This window comes from Mastomys coucha, unplaced genomic scaffold (genome assembly GCF_008632895.1).
Source record: "Mastomys coucha isolate ucsf_1 unplaced genomic scaffold, UCSF_Mcou_1 pScaffold20, whole genome shotgun sequence".
Taxonomy (NCBI): domain Eukaryota; kingdom Metazoa; phylum Chordata; class Mammalia; order Rodentia; family Muridae; genus Mastomys; species Mastomys coucha.
The window spans coordinates 8,395,945-8,416,620 of NW_022196903.1; the positions used below are offsets into that span (position 1 = coordinate 8,395,945).

General features: G+C 37.2%; 1 protein-coding gene across 1 annotated transcript in view; it reads right to left on the reverse strand.

Annotated features, from left to right (window-relative positions):
• Positions 1–20,676, reverse strand: part of Thsd7a (thrombospondin type 1 domain containing 7A) — a 380,717-nt gene that overhangs the window by 102,835 nt on the left and 257,206 nt on the right. The window lies entirely within an intron of this gene.

The following is a 20,676-nucleotide window of genomic DNA, read 5'->3' on the forward strand; positions in this document are numbered from 1 at the left end:
AGAAATCCGCCTGCCTCTGCCTCCCAAGTGCTGGGATTAAAGGCGTGCGCCACCACCGCCCGGCTCGTATTTATTTCTTAACCAACAAAAGAACTCTTTTTCAGAAAACTCTTTCATGTAAACTTAAACCCTGAAGTCCACTGTAAAGTTACTGGGTTTAGAATTAGGTCATTGAGTACCTTTTTAAATTGTATGTTTACTCATCTATACACCAATTAGACTACAAAAACGCTCTATTTAGAGGTTTGTCTTATTGTGGATCTTTAGATCTGATCGTATCTTTGGTTCAGACACTGCCACTTTGGAGTGTCACAGCAAATGCTTGTGAAATAAACAGACATGGGTGTAAAATCCCGTCACACATATTTTTTCTAACAAACAAACAAACAAAACCTTCCTACTTGTATCTGTCCCTTTCCAAACTCTGGCTTCACTAGGACCTGGAAAATTAGGCCTTAATGGTCCCTCCCTCAGATTATACGGCTGTTTTCTTCTAGATTCTAAGTCCCTTAAAACCAACCTCCTTTTGCTGTCTGTGAGAAGACAGAAACCCAGTTCCACACTGCCATCCTCAGTAGCCTGAGGAGTTTACCTAGAGTTCAGGACCTAAAACAGGAGTTGTGACTTCAGCATTGAAGGAAAGTTCAGGAAAGCCATTTTCAGAAGCAGCGTAGGAGATTTGTCAATGGTATTTTAATATAGACCTGAACATGAAGATTAGGGGAAGAGTGATGCTCAGAAGAATAGAAGATAAACACACACACACACACACACACACACACACACACACACACACACACACACACACACATACACAGAGAGAGGGGGAAGGGAGAGAGAGGGAGAGGGAGAGAGGGAGAGAGAGAAGGAGCCTGTGAGCTTATTTCAGATCAAATCCTCCTGACTGATTTCATAGAAGTCATATACAGAATTTTGATAGGGTTTGAAGTTTATCATATTCCTGGGTAGCTGCTGAGGGGCATATGACAAGTCTAGAGTTGATAAAGTAAATATATAGTCTCCTTATACAGGAAAGTAGGTGTCTTTTCTATACAAAGTTTTGTTCAAGTATCTCTGGTGACTTCTGGGGAAGGGAATCAGGCTGTACACAGACATGTCCATTCAGGTCCTAAGCCTGGTTCATTAGTACTTTGACAAAGATACCTCTGTATAGAAGGAATTTTACTCCTATGGCTGCACCCCTCATAACAAATGTTAATTGTGCTGGAAGTTTTGCTTTTGATTAGAAAAGAAGCCTGAGTTATACCCTGGAAGGAAGGTTCTTTTGCTTGTCTTTCTAGCTAACCTCACTTTCTGTTTGAACATTCATTTTAAAAGACAACTATAAATTCTTTCTCTACCTCAGTGAAATCTATCTGTATAATTCTTTTAGCTATTTTCTAGTATTGAAACCTAAAAATTATCTTTCTCAGAGGGCTGAGAACCATTCTTCCTAAATGTTACCATGGTGCCCTGGTCTCCCACCTCTATGAGATAAGAGGGTGTCTAACTGTCTTTGTGGCAATGTGCAAACACAGATGGCCCATAGAGCAAAGCACTGAAACTCAGGAACTGCTCATTCTGAGAGTCAGATTTCATTGATCAAACCTCTCTGCAGGGCTCTCTGGTACCTTCCCATTAGCCCACCCTCATGCTTAAAACATTCTTAGTCTTTTTCTGTCAGTTTGACTTCAGCTTCTCCCCATTGTAACTACATAAAATACTCTTCTTTTTTCCTTTTTATTTAATCTGCTCTCATATATTACATCTCCACTGTAATTTCCCCTCCCTCCCTCCATAAATCCCTCTCCTCCACCTCTCCTTTCATCCAGATCCTCCCACTTTCACCTCCCCTCAGATAAGAGCAGGCCTCCCAGTGTCGTCAACCAAATAAAGCATAACAAGCTAGAATAAGACCAGGCACATTCTTATGTCAAAGCTGGAGGCAACCCTGTAGGAGGAAAAGGGTCCCAAAGACAGGTGAAAGAGTCAGAGACAGTCCCAGCTTCCACTCTTAGGAATCCCACAAGAACACCAAGCTACAGAACCAAAACATGTGCAGAGGACCTAGGTAAGACCCATATGGGCACTTGAGTCCCAGTCACTTGATTCTGTGGGCCATGTTTTTGTGATGTTCTCTCTGGAACCTTTAGTTCTTCTTCCCTGTCCTCTATAGGATTCTGAAGCTCTGTCTAATATTTGGCTGTGGGACTCTGTATCTGCTCTCATTATTGATGAAATTTTGACTTGACAACTTCTTTATATAATTCATGATATGAAAAATATCTCTAGCTTACTTTTTATCTAGTTATATTCTTATCTGTTGACATTTAAATATCATTAACCAACACAGTTTCTTCAAATATTAAGAGATTTTTCTTCCATCTTTGCTTTTTGCCCTGAGTTTCTCACAATGATGTCTTATGTCACCTTTTTCAATTTTGTTATTTCAAATCTCTGCCAAGACTACCAGAAAAAGGTTCAAGTGTCTTTTCATCCAGTGGTCCCATTCCTCTGTTGTCTTCAAATTTGTAATCTAGGCTTTAATGTGATCATTATGACTTTTATTGGCTTTTTTTTTTTAAATTAGAATCTATCCTAACCAAGTATAGTAAATAACATGACTTATGAATAAATGATGAATGCTGAGGCCTAAATGGAATTTTAACTGAATTTCCTTGTTTCAATTTCAGTCCCTATGATATCATTTGGTCCCTTAGTAAGCAAGATATAGCAATCATTGCTGACCTGGTTAAGAATTCTTGTGTTAAGAAGGAAAAAAGGCATCCTTGAGATCTGCAAGTTTCAACATGATGGTCCGTTGACTTTTGCTACTGCTATTGTCAACTGCTTTGCTAGATTAGTGGATGCTTTTTACATACATTATTTGATGTGTAGACTGAAAACTCAAGTCTTTCTAGAAGAAAGAAGAGGAAGTATTTTCTTCATATCTATTAGCTGAAGTTAGTACTTGATTTTTGCCTTTTCGTGCTGTGATTGTATCTTTCTGAATGTCACAGACTCTTTTACTTTGTTTATTTTAAATGATTAAAGTCTCCCTCTCTCAGTATTTCCTAGTTGCCTGTAATTCTTTATTTAGTACTGAGACCTCATGAGCTCTCCTGCTTTCAAGTCAGCATGCTGATTCCTTTGTTCAGATCATGTTTAGGCAGCCATGATGGTCAGACCTCATGAACATTGTTTCTGACATTCATAGGAGACAAAAATCTTGCAAACAAACTTCCTGTTTCTTTTACTCTTGCAATCTTCCCACCCCTTCTTCCACAACAATCTCTAAGCTTTAGGTGTGGGAGATGTTATAGATCCATTATTTGTAACTGGGATCCATATATTTGCATTTCAATTGGTTGTAGTTTTCTGCAATTGTTTTCATGTGTTGGCAAGAAAATGTTCCCTGCTGAGGGGTGAGGACTATATTTATTTTCAGGCATAAGGCTAGATTGTCAGATGAATTTAAAGCTAGATTAGTAAAGTGGAGATGATAGGTTCTCCAGGTTCCATTATTTAACTAGCCATGAGTAGTTGGGTAATTTTCCAGTAATAAGAACAATCTTCCTCCTTTTGAGCATGCATACAGGAGGTCTACTTACTTTCTTTGAGTTAATTTTGTATCCAGCCACTTTGCTGAAGGTGTTTATGAGCTGTAGGAGTCCTTAGGTAGAATTTTTTTGAGTTGCTTATGTATACTAGCATATCATCCACAAATTGCTATACTTTGACTTCTTCTTTTCCAATTTGTATCCCCTTGATCTCCTTTAGTTGTCTTACTTTAATATTCTTTTTGCCTTTAGTTAGTTGGCTGCTAACCCAGAGCCAGAAAGATGATAGTTGTATATGGTATGTGCTTACTTCTAAGTGTACATTAGCCATAAAATGCAGGATAACTATTCTACAATTCACAGAAACAAAGAAACTAGGTAATAAGGAGGTCCCAAGGGAGGATGTGTGAATCTTACTCAGAAGGAGAAACTAAATAGTCATCTGAGGTGGGTACAGAGAGGGCACTAGGTCAGAGAGGAGATGAGGAGGGAACCAGGTAAGGTGATCAGGTGTGGGAAGAAATGGGTTGAGAGAGAACTGAGAGTGAGAATGGAAATATGGGTGGGAAGGCATCTCTGGTGACTAGCTAGAGGCCTGGGATAGGAGAGGATATGGGGAGTCTATGGGGTGAACCTATCTTAGATTCTGATCAGAGGGGGATATTGAGACTGAAATGGCCACTTCTTACAGCCAGGCAGGGTTTTCAGAGTAGGGAGGGGACATCAGTCCACCCACAAAACCTTCAACCCAAAATTTGTCTTGCCTACAAGATGTTCAGAGATAAAGATGGAACAGAGACTGAGGGAACAGCCAACCGAAGATTGTCCCTAACTTAAACCCATCCCATGAGAGATAGCTAACCCTAGACACTATTCATCATACTCTTCTATGCTTGCAGACAGGAGCCTACCATATCCGTCTCCGGAGAGGCTTCATCCAGCAGAGACAGAGAACCAAGGCTCTGGGAGTCTTGTGGAAGAGTTGGAGACAGAGTGAGCAAGTTGGAAGGGTCAAAGACACCACAAGAACCTCCACAGAGTCAATTAACTTCAGACCATGAGGGCTCATAGAGCCTTGGCAGTCAACTAGAGAGCATGAAGGAGATGGAACCCTTACATATTTGTAGCCAACATGTAGCTTATTGCTCACTTGGTTCTTCTAACAAACGGAATGGGGGCTGTCTTGGTCTCTGTTCCCTGTCACTGGATACACTTACCTCTACTTGGAGAGCCTAACTGGGAAAGGATGAACCTAGACCTGCTAGGACTAGATGCTCCAGGTTGGGGCGGTACCCCAGGGGAATACCCTTTCTCTGAGGAAAAGGAGATGAAGCATGGGGAGATTTGTAGGGGTAGGATTGGGAGGAGAGGAGGGAGAGGGCTGTGATTGGGATATAAAGTGAATTAAAAAATAAACAAAAAATAGAAAAACATATTTTATTTTTTCAACAAAATTGCTAGCACAATGTCTGCCACAAGGTTGGAAAACCTTGTTTGATGTTATAATACTGTGGCTACTTTCATCATCTCTCTGAAGAGAAGATGACATCCTTCCCACACCACTGTGGGGATGAATAAGGCCCATTCTTAGCTCCAATATGTATCAGAACTTGGATTAACATGCTAAACATATTTTTGTAATTCTACTTACAAGTAGACTTGTACAAAGGTACCTTACTGGTAAATTCCACTGTACTAGACATAACCGCTAAGCCTCTGAGGTCATGTTTTACTAGCCTTCACTGGTTGAAAGTGACACTGTAAGTTAGGATAAGTCTCTCACAGTGATCAAAAGAAGTATGAAGACACTGGCTAACTAGAATGTCCCATAGTATATTATTTATGCACCAGATAATTAACTTGGAATTTTAGAAGCTCTATGAGGTAAAATAGCTGTGTAGAACTACAGTCAATTATTGTACTCTCTGGGGCATCTTCAAGATAAGAAAGTCCATACATCTTTGACTTGCTCCAGTACTACTGCACTGAACTTATCATCAAGAATTATAGCCTCAAATAAGAGAAGTAATATATTATGGGCTTCTTTAAGAGCAATTGATACAATTACCAAAATCAGTAGAAAATGAAAAAATAAATAAAAATAAAAAAAAAACAAAATCAGTCACATTTATTATTATCTATTGGCTTAATAAAGCTATCTTAAAACAACTTGTGCTCAAAAGTAGCTGCATCATAGAATTTAGTTTCCTTGTGATGATACACAAATTCCTGATTATTCTCTATGATCCTTCTTTCTATTACACTAAAACATATTGTAGGTGCTAGATCAGTTAGTGCCTCAAACAACCAAGTAGGGTCCTTTGAGGATGAGGGATTATGGAGTGGCTATTTTTTTCTCTTATTGAAAATAGATTTTTTTCATAACTATATGCTCTTAATTCTTCTGAATTCCTCCCTACTTCCCCTTGAATTTGAATCCAAAGTAGGTATTTTTTTTAAAGATTTATTTATTATAAGTCCACTGTAGCTGTCTTCAGACACACCAGAAGAGGGCATCAGATCCCATGACAGATGGTTGTAAGCCACCATGTGGTTGCTGGGAATTGAACTCAGGACCTCTGGAAGAGCATTCAGTGCTCTTACCTGCTGAGCCATCCCTCCAGCCCCAAAGTAGGTATTTTTTAAGGTTTTAGTTACCATGATTTGTTATTGTTTAAGATTCTTAAAGTTTTCATGTTCCCTGAACATGATAACCAGTCTTCCCATCATGCTGTGACTATATCACACCCAGTATGGCTCTCTGTCCTTTTCCTGATCAAGCATATATTTATGCCTGCTATATTCTAAAATATTTCACCATTATTATTCCACAATAAAATATTCCCCTTGGTATAACCTTTCTAGTGGATCTATTTTCATATTTATATATTTCTAGATAACAAGGCTTAGTAGGTTCTACAGCTTAGAAAAAATGCCATTATAATCCTATGTGGTTAAGTTTTCAAGATCAAACACTTAAATAATCATTACCTTCTTATTTTCTACATTTCTTTTGGATACATTTTTCATGACTACAAAAATAATACATATCTATTATATATGTATATAAATAAACATATATGGCACAAAATTATATACTGTACCTACATATATATATATACACACATGTACATACACATAATATATATGTATACATATATACAAATACAAACAATTCTGTAATATATACACATACATATGTCACTGAAGAAAGAAATTGAAGATCTCAGAAGATGGAAAGATTTCCCATGCTCATGTATTGGCATGATTAACATAGCAAAAATGGACATCTTGCTGAAAGCAATCTACAGGTTCAATGAAATCCCCATCAAAATTTCAATTCAATTCTTCATAGAGTTAGAAAGAGCAATTTGCAAATTCATTTGTTATAACAAAAAACCCAGAATAGTTAAAACTATTCTGAACAATAAAAGAAATTCTTGGGCAATCACCATCCCTGACCTCAAGCTGTATTACACAGTAATAGTGATAAAAACTATATGATACTGGTACAGAGACAGGTAGGAAGAACATGGAATAGAATTGAAGACACAGAAATGGGACCCACATACCTATGGTCAGTTAATATTGACAAAGGAACTAAAACCATCCAGTGGAAAAAACAATATTTTCAACAAATAGTGCTGGTTCAACTGGTGGTTAGCATATAGAAGAATGCAAATCAATCCATTTTTATCTCCTTATACAAAGCTCTAGACCAAGTGGATCAAGGGCCTCCACCTAAAACCAGATACACTGAAACTTGTAGAAGAGAAAGTGGCGTAGAGCCTTGAACACATGGGCACAGGATAAAATTTCCTGAACATAACATGAATAGCTTATGCTCTAAGATCAAAAATCAATAAATGGGACCTCATAAAATTGCAAAGTTTCTATAAGGCAAAGGACACTGTCAATACAACAAAATGGCAACCAACAGAGTGGCAAAAGATCTTTACCAATCCTATACCTGATATTGGGCTTATAACCAATATATACAAAGAACTCAAGAAGTTAAACTCCAGAGAATAAAAATACCCTATTAAAAATTGGGTACAGAACTAAACAAAAAAATTTCAACTGAGGAATCTTGAATAGCTGAGAAGGGCCTAAAGAAATGTTCAACATCCTTAGTCACAGGGAAATGCAAATCAAAACAACCCTGAGATTCCACCTCGCACAAGTCAGAATGGCTAAGATCAAAAACTCAGGTGACAGCAGATGCTGGTGAGGATGTGGAGAAAGAACACTCCTTCATTACTGGTGGGATTGCAAGGTGGTACAACCATGCTAGAAATCAGTTTGGAGATTCCTTAGAAAATTGAACACAGTATTACCTGAGGATCCAGCTATACCACTCCTGGGCATATATCCAAAAGATTCTCCAACATATAACAAGGATACATGTTCTACTGTGTTCATAGCAGTCTTATTTATAATAGCCAGAAGCTGGAAAGAACCCACATGTCAGTCAACAGAGGAATGGATACAGAAAAATGTGGTGCATTTACACAATGGAGTACTACTCAGGTATTAAAAACAATGATCTCACGAAATTCTTAGCCAAATGGATGTATCTAGAAAATATCATTCTGAGTGAGATAAACCAATCACAAAGAACACACATGGTATGCAGTCACTGATAAGTGGACATTAGCCCAAAAGTTTAGCATGCCCAAGATACAATTCACAGATCACATGAAGCTCAAGAAGAAGGATGACCAAAGTATGGATGCTTTCAGTACTTCTTAGAAGGGGAACAAAATACTCAAGGGAGGAAATATGGAAAAAAAGTGTGGAGCAGAGCCTGAAGGAAAGGCCATCCAGAGACTGCCCCACCTTGGGATCCATCCTGTATACAGTTACCAAACCCAGGCCCTACTGTGGATGCCAGGAAGTGCTTGCTGACAGGAGCCTGATATAGCTATCTCCTGAGAGGTTCTCCCAGAGCCTGACAAGTACAGAGGCAGATGCTCACAGCCAACCATTGGACTGAGCATGGGGTCCTCAATGGAGCAGTTAGAGAAAGGACTGAAGGAGCTGAAGGGGTTTGCAACACCATAGGAAGAACAATAGTATCAACCAACCAAGCCCTCAATTCTGAGCTCCCAGGAACTAAACCATCAACGAAGGAGTACACATGGATGTACCCATGGCTCCAGCTACATATGTAGCAGAGTATGGCCTTCTCCTGAATCAAAGTAAGGAGAGGCTCTTGGTACTGTGAAGCCTAGATGCCCCGGGGTAGGGGAATTAGAGGGTGAGGAGATAGGAGTAGGTGGGTGGATGGGGAACATTATAATAGAAAGGGGGATGGGGGATGGAATAGGGGATTTGCTGGGTGGGGAGAATCTGGGAACAAAATAACATTTGAAATGTAAATAAAGATAAAAAGGGAAAAAGGTCAAGTAACATTCAAAGACAGATCTATTAGAATTATACTCGACTTCTCAACAGAGACTATGAAAGGTAGGAGATCCTGAGCAGATGTCATACAGACCCTAAGAGAACAAAATGTAAGACATTATCTTCGTCTTCATAGAGCAGAAGTAGGCGCACACTAACCACCTCCAGACATAGGAAAGCTGCTCATTCAAACTGCTTGTCTGCAGTAGTGGGACTTACTTTTAGAGGCCAGTACATCCCTGTGAGTTCCAAGCAAGCTTGATCACTGTTGATCTTCAGCCCTGAGTTGAAAAGATACTCAACAGAGACATTAAGAAAACAATCTGGGCTCTTATTTCAAGTTCTATTAATAGAAACTATATTGAGTTTTAAAAACAATCAGCATAATAGAGACATTTGGGAGAGATATTAGATTACAAAGTATTTTAGAAGGTGTTAGGAAGATTATTTAGTCATGAATCACTCAAATATGCATGCTGTCCTGGGAACACACACACACATGCATACTTTTGATTTAAAAAATTTTTTCTAAATATAGTTTCATTCAAAATCTGAAAGTAAATACGATATGTCTTAGAGGAAGATTTTGCTCTTATAGAAGATAGTAAATTCTTTCTAAGTTTTTGATAGGGTTGTTTAAAATACTAAAACATTTAATGATATACTTATGGGAATCTTAATTTCTTCTGTGTGTTCACTTTCACAGATAAAGAAGATTTTTACTTTAAAAAAAATAAACTACTTGTTTATTTTTGTCTGAGTTGAATGGCCAGAGCCATTCTCTCTTCAATACTATGGATAAAACTGGGTATAATTATAATTTTTAAGGTGATGGACATTATTTAAAAATTAATCATAACAAGAAAAATTATATCACCGTTTACAAGTCCACTTTTCTTAAACCACTAGTTACTCTTATAATGACAAAAGAAACAAACAAACATGCATCAACACCTGAGAAACTCTTACATTTCCCTACTCTCAATCTTCATAAAAATGAAATTCTAAGGACTATCCCAGAACAATCTGTTTTCCACACCACTTGGAGTTCTAAATCTACTTGTTACATAATACTGTTTATTTGTGATGGAAAAAAATGTTACATGTTTGAAGTCTTATTTTGTTTAAGCAGAGAACTGCTACAGTAAATCAGGAAAAAATCATTTTGGGGAATCATTCTAAGTGTTTAGAACAAAACATCCAAGGGATTATTTCTTTTCCTAAATTAGCATATATTGAGAGACAGAGGTAGGATTTCCTGCCCTCTTACTGATCTTTAAAGTCTATGTTCTCTCCACTCATAACATGATAATCTCTAGGCACAACCACTTAGTAGGTACTTGAGCAAAGTTGGGAAAAATAAGTATATTTAACTTAAAACTTTATACTAGATCATTTTCCAAAATAATTTTTTTCTTTCAGTGCATAGCCTACTTTCAAAATGAATCAATTCAATGTGGCATAATGCAATTTGGAAATCATCAATACTATGACTTTGGGAAATGAGATCACCACACAGTGACAACTTTTTACAAATGGATATTTAATTTCTTTAGGAGTTTATTCTTCTGTGGAATGTAATTAATCTTGACATTTCAGTAATGCTTTCAGGAGCAATTTGACCTTTGATACAGTTCTTTTTGCAAACTTACAGCTTGACAAATTGGCAGAAATACTGCATTTATGTTAAAAGTTAAAAGCCAAACAAGAACCTGGCTTACAAACCATGGCCAAATCAGATGACATCTCCTCCTTTAATTTAATCTTTCATTTTATTTTTAGCACCTGTGATATATATATGATAGCTTGCTTCAGACTTTTCATAACCCCAGGTTTAGAGCAAAGGCAATCACAATGTAAACTCTAGCAAGGCTCTGAGCCATTTGTGCATAAGACGATAAATGTTAATAGTCATAACGAAATATGCAATTAAAGAAAGGAGAAATAGAATTCACATGTGAACAGTCTTGCTAAAAAAAAATAGATGGGATGTTGAAGAATCAGTTTTCACATTTGCTTTCAGACTAATAGCACTTTCATCCCCAACTGTGTGGCAATTGCCAAAAAGCATCAATGAAGATAACTTCAAATCTCTCTGAACATGTTCAGCTATATCTTCCAGCATTGTGTGCTATGATATTGCTCTTCAAAACTACTAAAAAATCAAAACCATTCTAACCTAAGAAATTTCAAGAGTTGTTTGGCTGATGTGCACCTGAAATTGATGGACTAGGGGCTAGAGAAAGCTTATGTCATCAAATGCAGGGAGAATATGTAGGCAGAGTGAGCTCCAGAGATAATATGTTAATACTTTTGAAGTCTGTATCCCGAGGGTAGGAATAATAAGATAACTGCAATTGGTTTTGGATGGACTTGCAAATCCAGTAGGGGGATGGAAGGAGATAAAATGCACAGAATGAAAGTAATAGGGTTTGGAAAGTTTAGAATTTTAGGCAAATTAAGTTACCAGAGAGTCAAAGGTAAGAATGATAGATGCCAGAGTATGAGAGCACTAGTGCGCAGTCTTGTTATAGCCTGTTTAACTTTCTAGAGTTCACAGTATAAAGACATGCCACGCTCATTTATAATTATCAGGATTTCATCCTACCCATTTTAGAGGAGATTAATATAAGATCATAATACAGCACTAATAATTGCTGACATATTTTGTTACTGCTGTGTGCTCGGCACTAAGTGTTTTGTGTCTTTCAGCTGATATGAATTCTCCAAGATACAGTTATTATATTCACCTATACTAACACAATGCTGCCTTTCTTAACACAGAAAACTTGTTAGACTTATATGACTACTGTGTGACTCTCAGGCAGAATATTTTAGTATAGAGAAAAGAAGGAAAAAAGATGGAAAGGATTATTTAGCTTAAGGATTAAAAAGTGAAGCCTGTAATAACAAAAGGGAAACAGTCCATGTCACGCGCAGTTGATGGCAGGGCATTCATTCAGTGAGCTTATGGACCCAGTAGTAACACTTTTCACTTAGAAAATTATTGTCCTATGGATCACTATGAGGGTGCATTGTATTGTACAGTAACAATGAGGAAACATGTCATGCACCTTGGAGTTACAGGTATATCTCAGAGACTATTGTCAAATTCAGTGTGCCTATCACAATCTCATCCAAATCAATGGCTGTTAAATAGCTTTAATTGGTTTATCCTAGCTTAGGAGGAATTTATGAAGCTTTAGAGGCTGACAGAAAAGATACACTTAGAAGAAGTATAATTGTATATTCTGAATATCAGAGAATTAAATTATTTGATAAAATGAGATAATAATGAATAATTTGTAACTCATTTATCATTAATCAATTATTCTATTTATTCTCTCCAACCAGATTATAAATTAAGGTTTACTAAGTATGTTTTCAACATTTGTCATGAGAATCTAATGTCCTTTCCCCTATTTCAATTTAAAAATATTAAACTATTTAATGTACTTTGAAAATCTCAATTACAATTTATGTTTCTAAAAATTAGCATTTCATTACAAGGGCACTTTTAGTTTCAGCTCAAAAGAGTTGAATGGCATTCTTGAAAGATGCAAATGGTTCTTATATTTGAATTAAGTATAAAAAGCTTTTCAAAAAATAGAAACACTTAAAAGTGTGCATTTATATATGCATTTAAAAATAAGTAATTAAACACATGGATATATTTATATAATGTTCAGATGAATAATCCTTTCAGTAGAGTCTGTTCAGTGAAACGTTACATTTCATATGCTTAAAGGTGAGGCGAGGATTCAAAATAATTAGGCAATGAGCTTGTGGGGTGAGGTGAGTGGGATATAAGTGGAGAAGTAAAACTATTGAATTAAATAAAACTACTGCTTGTCATCCATGCTATTTTTACATTTCCAGGCCTAGTATTTTGGCTTGATTTACATTCCCTGGGTCTTAGTATCCAGCTTTGTCCTGCTGCTAGGCTCTGGGCATGATAAGAGATTGGACTGATAAGATGGAGAACCTACAAACACTTCACTAAGAGTAAAGAACTTTTGAAGCAAAGAGAAACTGTATGGGAAAACATAATCTAAAAGAAGTCAAGCGACCAGAAGTCCCCCAGCAGGGGCTAAGAATTGAATCGTTCTCAGTTTGGGAATTTTTTTTGCTAATTAAATGCTTTCTTATGGAGAATGTGGTTTCCTACTAATTAGAAAGTCATCTTACTTCAATGTGGCTATTATTAATATTTGGCTGAGTCTTCTACTCCACAGCTAAACAATAATTTTAGAGACAATTTCTGTTGTTTAATTCTTTATTGCAAGTGTCCATCAATCCCCACATAATTTGAAGTATTTCCCTAGTGCCAAAAGGCTCTCTCTGATCTGAGTCTTAATCACCTCTATAGTTCTGTTCTGAGCACAAAGGATTTCATATAGAAAAACACCATGACAAAAAGCAATGTGGGGAAAAAAGATAGCCTACCCATTACATCCATCATTGAAGGCAGTCAAAGAAGGACCTTACGGCAACATCTTGTAGGTAGGAAATGAATGAGAGACCATGTAAGAGCACTATTGACTTGGTCTTGGTGGCTTGTTCAGCCTGCCTGCTAATACAACCTAGGATCACCTGTCCAGACATGGTACTGCCCACGGTGCCTAGATTAATCATTAATCAAGAAAATGGCCCAAAGGTATGACCACAGGCCAATCTGATGGAAGAAATGAGTCAATAGAAGCTCCTCATTTCAAGGTTATTCATTTTTTTACAAGTTGGCAAAAACTAACCAACACAGCTGACTATGGTAAGATTTGCCCATTGATGCAAGGGCAGCACAGATATTATGCAGGTAAACTGCCCCAGTAAGGCCTGTTTTTGAGGACAAAGTACATACTTGGTACTAGAAAACAGGCCAAGAGTACATGTATAGCTCATAGGTCTCACAGGTGAAACTTATTTTGATAAATGCACATAATATTAAATTGGCCTCAAAATTTATATATCTGTACGCACAGATTTGTGTAGCTCTCATATATTATTTGATAATGGCTCACAACTGGTCAAAGCATAAAATATAAATTCTGTGTAGTTCTCAGCCACAAAAGAGATATCTATATCATAAAAATACACAGAGAAAACAGGCACACACACACACACACACACACACACATACACACTGTACACTATGATTCAAGGACAATTGTGGAAAAGGTGGTAGAAAGATCACAAGGTGTAGGTCAGGCAGTGTTGGAGGAAAACAATATCTCCTGAACATGACAGAACCATTACTTGCACTCATGAACTCATGGTAGCTGGGGTTGTATATACAATATCAAGCTGGTCAATATTCAGCCATGGAGAAGGAAGTGATTTACAAGCATCCCAAACAACTGAGGAGCTATGGAGAGTTGATGACTTCTTAAGGTGGAAGGTCAGTATTCTTTGTGGGTGTGGCCAATGATAGGTGAACCATTCTTCAATGGATGGACCTATGCTCCCAGGATTATTTGAACCTGATAAGTTATAAAATATTAAAAAGTAGACATGAAGTTCAGGGGTGTGGTGGATCTGGATGTCTGTGGGTTAATATGATCAAAATATGCTTTATGAATTTCTCAAAATATCAATAAAAATATAATATCAAATATTTAAGAATTATGAAAGACCTTATTTTTCCATTCACATATACAGTGTGATTTAGGTCTTTGGTAATTCACAGAGTAAAAGGACAGAAGCTAATTTGCCAACTAATAACTCAAAATAATGGTTATCTGCAGAGACTACACAGGACTAGCATGTCAACAATAAGTAATGGAAGGGGGTGGGTGTGAGGTCTCATGAAGCCTTAATCTTTACTAGTGACCTGTTGGGTATTAGAATCTGACAATGAAACAATCACCATCTTCAGATGTTTATCTAGTACTGAGTCTTCAATAACAACAAAAGCAATAGAATGCCCATATATACATTGAAGCTGAAAACACTCTACTCAATGATAATTTGGTCAAGGAAGAAATAAAGAAAGAAATTAAAGACTTTTTAGAATCCAATGAAAATGAAGCCACAATATACCCAAAATTATGGGGCAGAACAAGAGTAGTAATAAGAGGAAAACACATAGTTCTGAGTCCCTCCAAAAAGAAACTAGAGACAGCTTACACTAGCAGCTTGACAGCACATCAGAAAGCTCTAGAACAAAAAGAAGGAAATACACCCAAGAGGAGTAGATGACAGGAAATAATTAAACTCAGGGCTGAAATCAACCAAGTAGAAACAAAAAGAATTATACAAAGAATCAACCAAACCAGGAGCTGATTCTTTGATAAAATCAGCAAGATAGATAAACCCTTAGCCATAATAACCAGGAGGGCACAGAGACAATTTCCAAATTAACAAAATCAGAAATGAAAAGTAATATATAACAACAGAAACCGAGGAGATTCAAAAAAGATCAGATCCTGCTACAAAAGCTTATACTAAACAAAGCTGGAAAATCTGGATGAAATAGATGATTTTCTAGAGGGATACCAGGTGCCAAAGTTAAATCATGATCAGATAAACTATCTAAACAATCCTGTAACACCCTAAAGAAATAGAAGCAGGCATTAATATTCTCCCAACATAAAAAATGCCCGGGACTAAATGGGTTTAGTGCAGAATTCTATCAGACCTTCAAAGAAGACCTAAAACCAATAGCCTTCAAACTACTCCACAAAATAGGACCAGAAAGAATACTACCCAATTCGTTATGAGCCACAATTATGCTTATACCTAAACCACACAAAGACCCAACAAAGAAAGAGAACTTTCAATTTAATTTATGAAATTTTTACACAAATGGATGGAACTAGAAAATATCATCCTGAGTGAGTTAACCAAGTCACAAAAGAACACACATGGTATGTACTCACTGATACACTAGCCCAAAAGTTTGGAATACCCAAAATAAATTCACATACCGCATGAAGCTCAAGAAGAAAGAAGACCAAAGTGTGGATGCTTCAGTCCTTCCTAGAAGGGGGAACAAAATAGTCACAGGAGCAAATATGGGGACAAATTGTGGAGTAGAAACTGAAGGAAAGTCCATCCAGAGACTGCTCCACCTTAGGATCTATCCCATATACAGACACCAAACCCAGACACTACTGTGGATGCCAAGAAGTGCTGGCTGACAGGAGCCTGATATAGCTGTCTCCTAAGAGGCTCTCCCAGAGCTTGACAAATACAGAGGCAGATGTTCACAGCTAACTATTGGACTGAACATGGGGTCCCCAATGGAGAAGTTAGAGAAAGGACTGATGGAGCTGAAGGGGTTTGCAACCCCATAGGAAGAATAACAATATCAACCAACTGACCTCCAGAGCTTTCAGGGACTAACCACCAACCAAAAAGTACATGTGGAGGGACCCATGGCTCCAGCTGTATATGTAGCAGTGGATAGCCTTGTTGGAAATCAATGGGAAAGAGGCACTTGGTCCAGGGAAGACTGGATGCCCCAATGTAGGGAATGCCAGGGCAGGGAGGCAAGAGCGGGTGGATAGGTGAGCAACCTCATAGAAGCAGTGTGAGGGAGGATGGGTAGGGTTTTTCTAGAGGGAAAACTGGAAAAGGGGATAATATTAGAAATGTAAATTAATAAAATATGTGATGAAAAAAAGAAATGTTTTCTATTCATGTGCTGAATACCCAGAACTTGAGTTCCTTTGGAAACTTAATTGAACACGCCCCCTAGTTCTCAGAAATCTTCAATCCAGTAGACAAGAAATGATGTCAAAATAACTTATCAGAATTGTACCTCTGGATATAAATAAAATTAAACACTGGGAAGTGGTTTGGGGAAAGATTTTACTCACAGCCTTTTCTACCTCTTCTGCTTTCATCATCATTACTATTCATTAGTTACTTTTCTATTGCTGTGATTGAAATACAATGACCAAAGACAACTTATTGGAAGAAGAGTTTATTTGGTCTATGGGTCTGGACACAGACATGATGGGGTAGTTAATGCTCTTAGTGGCAGACATTATAACAGATAAATGAAGCAGAAAGCTGAGAAGTAGTCTCCACTGTATATGGAAAGTAGAGAGAGAAAAGAGGAAGTCAGGAAAGTTATAAACTCAATGTTTCTGCCAGAAGTGTACTTCTACATGTATGTCTTCACAATCTGAAGTTTCAAGAGCTCTGCAAACAGTGCCACTAACCAGGAACCAAGTATAGCAACTTATGTGTTTAATTTTGGGCACTTCGAATAGATACAATTAATGTTTTAGCATGCTTTCCATGGATTTAATGCAATGCAGTTTTCTTTTTTGTATTAGATATTTTCTTTATTTACATGTTATATTTCCCAGTTTCCTCTCCAAAAAAAAAAAACCAAAAAACAAAAAAACAAAAAACAAACAAAAAACAAACAAACAAACAAAAATAACAACAAGAAAAAAACCCTGTTACCTACCCCCTCCCCCTGCTTGCCACCCCACCTTCTCCGGCTTACTGGCCCTGGCATTCCCCTACACTGGGGCACAGACCCTTCACAGGGCCAAGGGCCTCTCCTCCCATTGATGACCAACTTGGCCATCCTCTGCTACATATATGTTGCTGGAGCGATTAGTCCCACCATGTGTACTCCTTGGTTGGGGAGCTCTGAGGGTACTTGTTAGTTCATATTGTTGTTCAACCTAAGGGGCTGCAAACCTTTCAGATCCTTCAGTCCTTTCTCTAGCTCCTTCATTTGGGGATCCTGTACTCAGTTCAATGGATGGCTATGAGCCTCTACTTCTGTATTAGTTGGGTACTGTCAGAGCCTCTTAGGAGACGGCTATATCAGGCTAGATTGTCCTTCCTTCAGTCTCTACTCCAAAGCTATTCTCTGCAACTCCTTACATGGGTATTTTGTTCTCCCTTTTAAGAAGGAATGAAGTGTCTACATTTTGGTCTTTCTTCTTGTGTTTCTTGTGGTTTGTGGATTGTACTTCGTGTATTCCGAATTTCTGGGCTAATAACCACTTATCAGAGAGTGCATACCATGTGTGTTCTTTTGTGATTGGGTTAACTCACTCAGGATGATATTCTCCAGATCCATCCATTTCCCTAAGAATTTCATAAATTCATTGTTTTTTAATAGCTGAGTAGTACTCCATTGTGTAGATGAACCACAATTTCTGTATCCATTCCTCTGTTGGGGGACATCTGGGTTGTTTGCAGTTTCTGGCTATTATAAATAAGGCTACTATGAACATGTTGGAGCATATGTCCTTATTACATGTTGGAGCATCTTCTGGGTATATGCCCAGGACTGGTATAGCTGGGTCCTCTGGTAGAACTGTGCCCAATTTCCGGAGGAACCGCCAAACTGATTTCCAGAGTTGTTGTACCAGCTTGCAATCTCACCAGCAATGAAAGAGTGTTCCTCTTCCTCCACAACCTCTCCAGCATCTGCTGTCACCTGAGTTTTTGATCTTAGCCATTCTGACTGGTGTGAGGTGGAATCTCAGGGTTGTTTTGATTTGCATTTCCCTGATGACTAAGCATATTGAACATTTCTTTAGGTGCTTCTCAGCCATTCGGTATTCATCAGTTGAGAATTCTTTGTTTAGCTCTATACCCCATTTTTTTAATAGGGTTATTTGGTTCTCTGGAGTCTAACTTCTTGAGTTCTTTGTATACACTGGATATTAGCCCTCTATCAGATATAGGATTGGTAAAGATCTTTTCCTCATTTGTTGGTGGCCGTTTTGTCCTATTGACAGGGTCTTTTGCCTTACAGAAGCTTTGCAACTTTATGAGGTCTCATTTGTCTATTCTTTATCTTAGAGCATAAGCTATTTGTGTTCTGTTCAGGAAAATTTCCCCTGTGCCTATGTTCTCGAGGCACTTCCCCACTTTCTTTTCTATTAGTTTCAGTGTATCTGGTTTGATGTGGAGGTCCTTGATCCACTTGGACTTGAGCTTTGTACAATGAGATAGGAATGGATCGATTTGCATTCTTCTACATGCTAACTGCCAGTAGAGCTTTTTTTTTTTTTTAAGATTTATTTATTGTTATATGTAAGTACAATGTAGCTGTCTTCAGACACACCAGAAGAGGGTGTCAGATCTCATCACAGATGGTTGTGAGCCACCATGTGGTTGCTGGTATTTGAACTCACGACCTTTGGAAGAGCAGTCAGTGCTCTTACCTGCTGAGCCATCTCACCAGCCCGAGCTTTTTTATTATATAAATAGAAGTAGGGTCCCTATGTTATCAATGTTTAGAATGATGATTTAGTTAGACAATAGCAAACTTACTTTTATCCAGTAGTTTTGAAGGGTCTACTTGCTCCAAACCCTCACCAACTCTTCGTTTTTCTAATGATTCAGTTTTAACTACCCCAGTGAATACATTGGAATTTTGGGTTAAGTTGGTGTATTTCAGTTAGTAATAAATATATATTTTAATGTACTTATTTTAAAGTATCTCTTTTTAAAATCCTAACTTTTCTACTGTAATGACTGTTTATATTGATTTATAGCACTATACTCTTTGTGGGCATTTATGGGCAAGCACACAGTCATGTGTGTATTGAAGCTAGAGGACCATTTCAGGTGGTATAAGTACCACTTAACTTGTTATTGTTTTGTTATGTTTTGAGATGGAGTTTCTCACTGGCTTGGAATTTTCCAAATGGATAATGCAAATTCCAAGGGCCCTCTTGTTATCATAGGCTTTCCAGCATGCATCCCTAAACATCCATCACCTTCTTACTCTTCTGCATGTCTACTCATTTTCATAAATAGTTTATAAGCTTTTCAATCTTTCTGAGGAGTAGTATTGGTCCTAATTATTATTATTTCCATCATTATCTTTATTAGGAGTCTTGTTATGTATGACATTCCTAAGATATTTAACCTCTGAACTCTCAGTTTATTTTTGTATAAAAACAGAATTAAATTACCACCTTTAAATTTTTCCAAACAATAAAGGGTAGAACCAAAGTTCTTCAAATTTATCGACAACTACATTCACATGAAACTTTCAGAAGAAATTGGATGTCTAGCTATATTCTATTCTTTAGAATCAAAAGATTGCACATTCTTTTGCCATTTCAAGCTATTTTGTGTCTTTAGATCTCCTTTTAGGGCCTCCTCTAACTTTGTAATGTATTATATTCTTTAAATGATTGAACCCATTGAACCAGTGTGGACCATAATGTCAAATATTCCTGACCACCATACTTGAAAGGGATCGTTAACTCTGAACATGGGTAACATTCACTGTGTGCTGCTTTAGAATCTGCAGGGATAAGAGTCAATGGACCTGAGCTTTGGATTTTTATCTAGCTGCACAATGTTTATGTGTGTTAATTTCATGAATCTGCTTCTTTACGTAATAGAATTAATTCCTCTGATTATCTGTTTTAAGGGTTAAATATGATTGATATAATAACTGAACACACCACAGAAAACTTACAAACTACAATCATTTGCTATTGGTAGTATGACTCATTTAATGTTAATTATGTATGTTTTATTTTCAGATAACTTCATTCCATATAGTTTGTATGTTTTACTCATTGTCACATTTGCCTATTAATGTTGTTAGCCCTTTATCATCATAGCAATCATGCAAAGATATTTGTATAGACTACAATATGCTGCAAACAATAAGTGTTTGTAAATATTTTGGATTGGATCACATTAATATATGAATATGTAATATTTTTGAAGTAAAGAGTAAATATTAAATTTAGTAAAAGGTGACAATTTT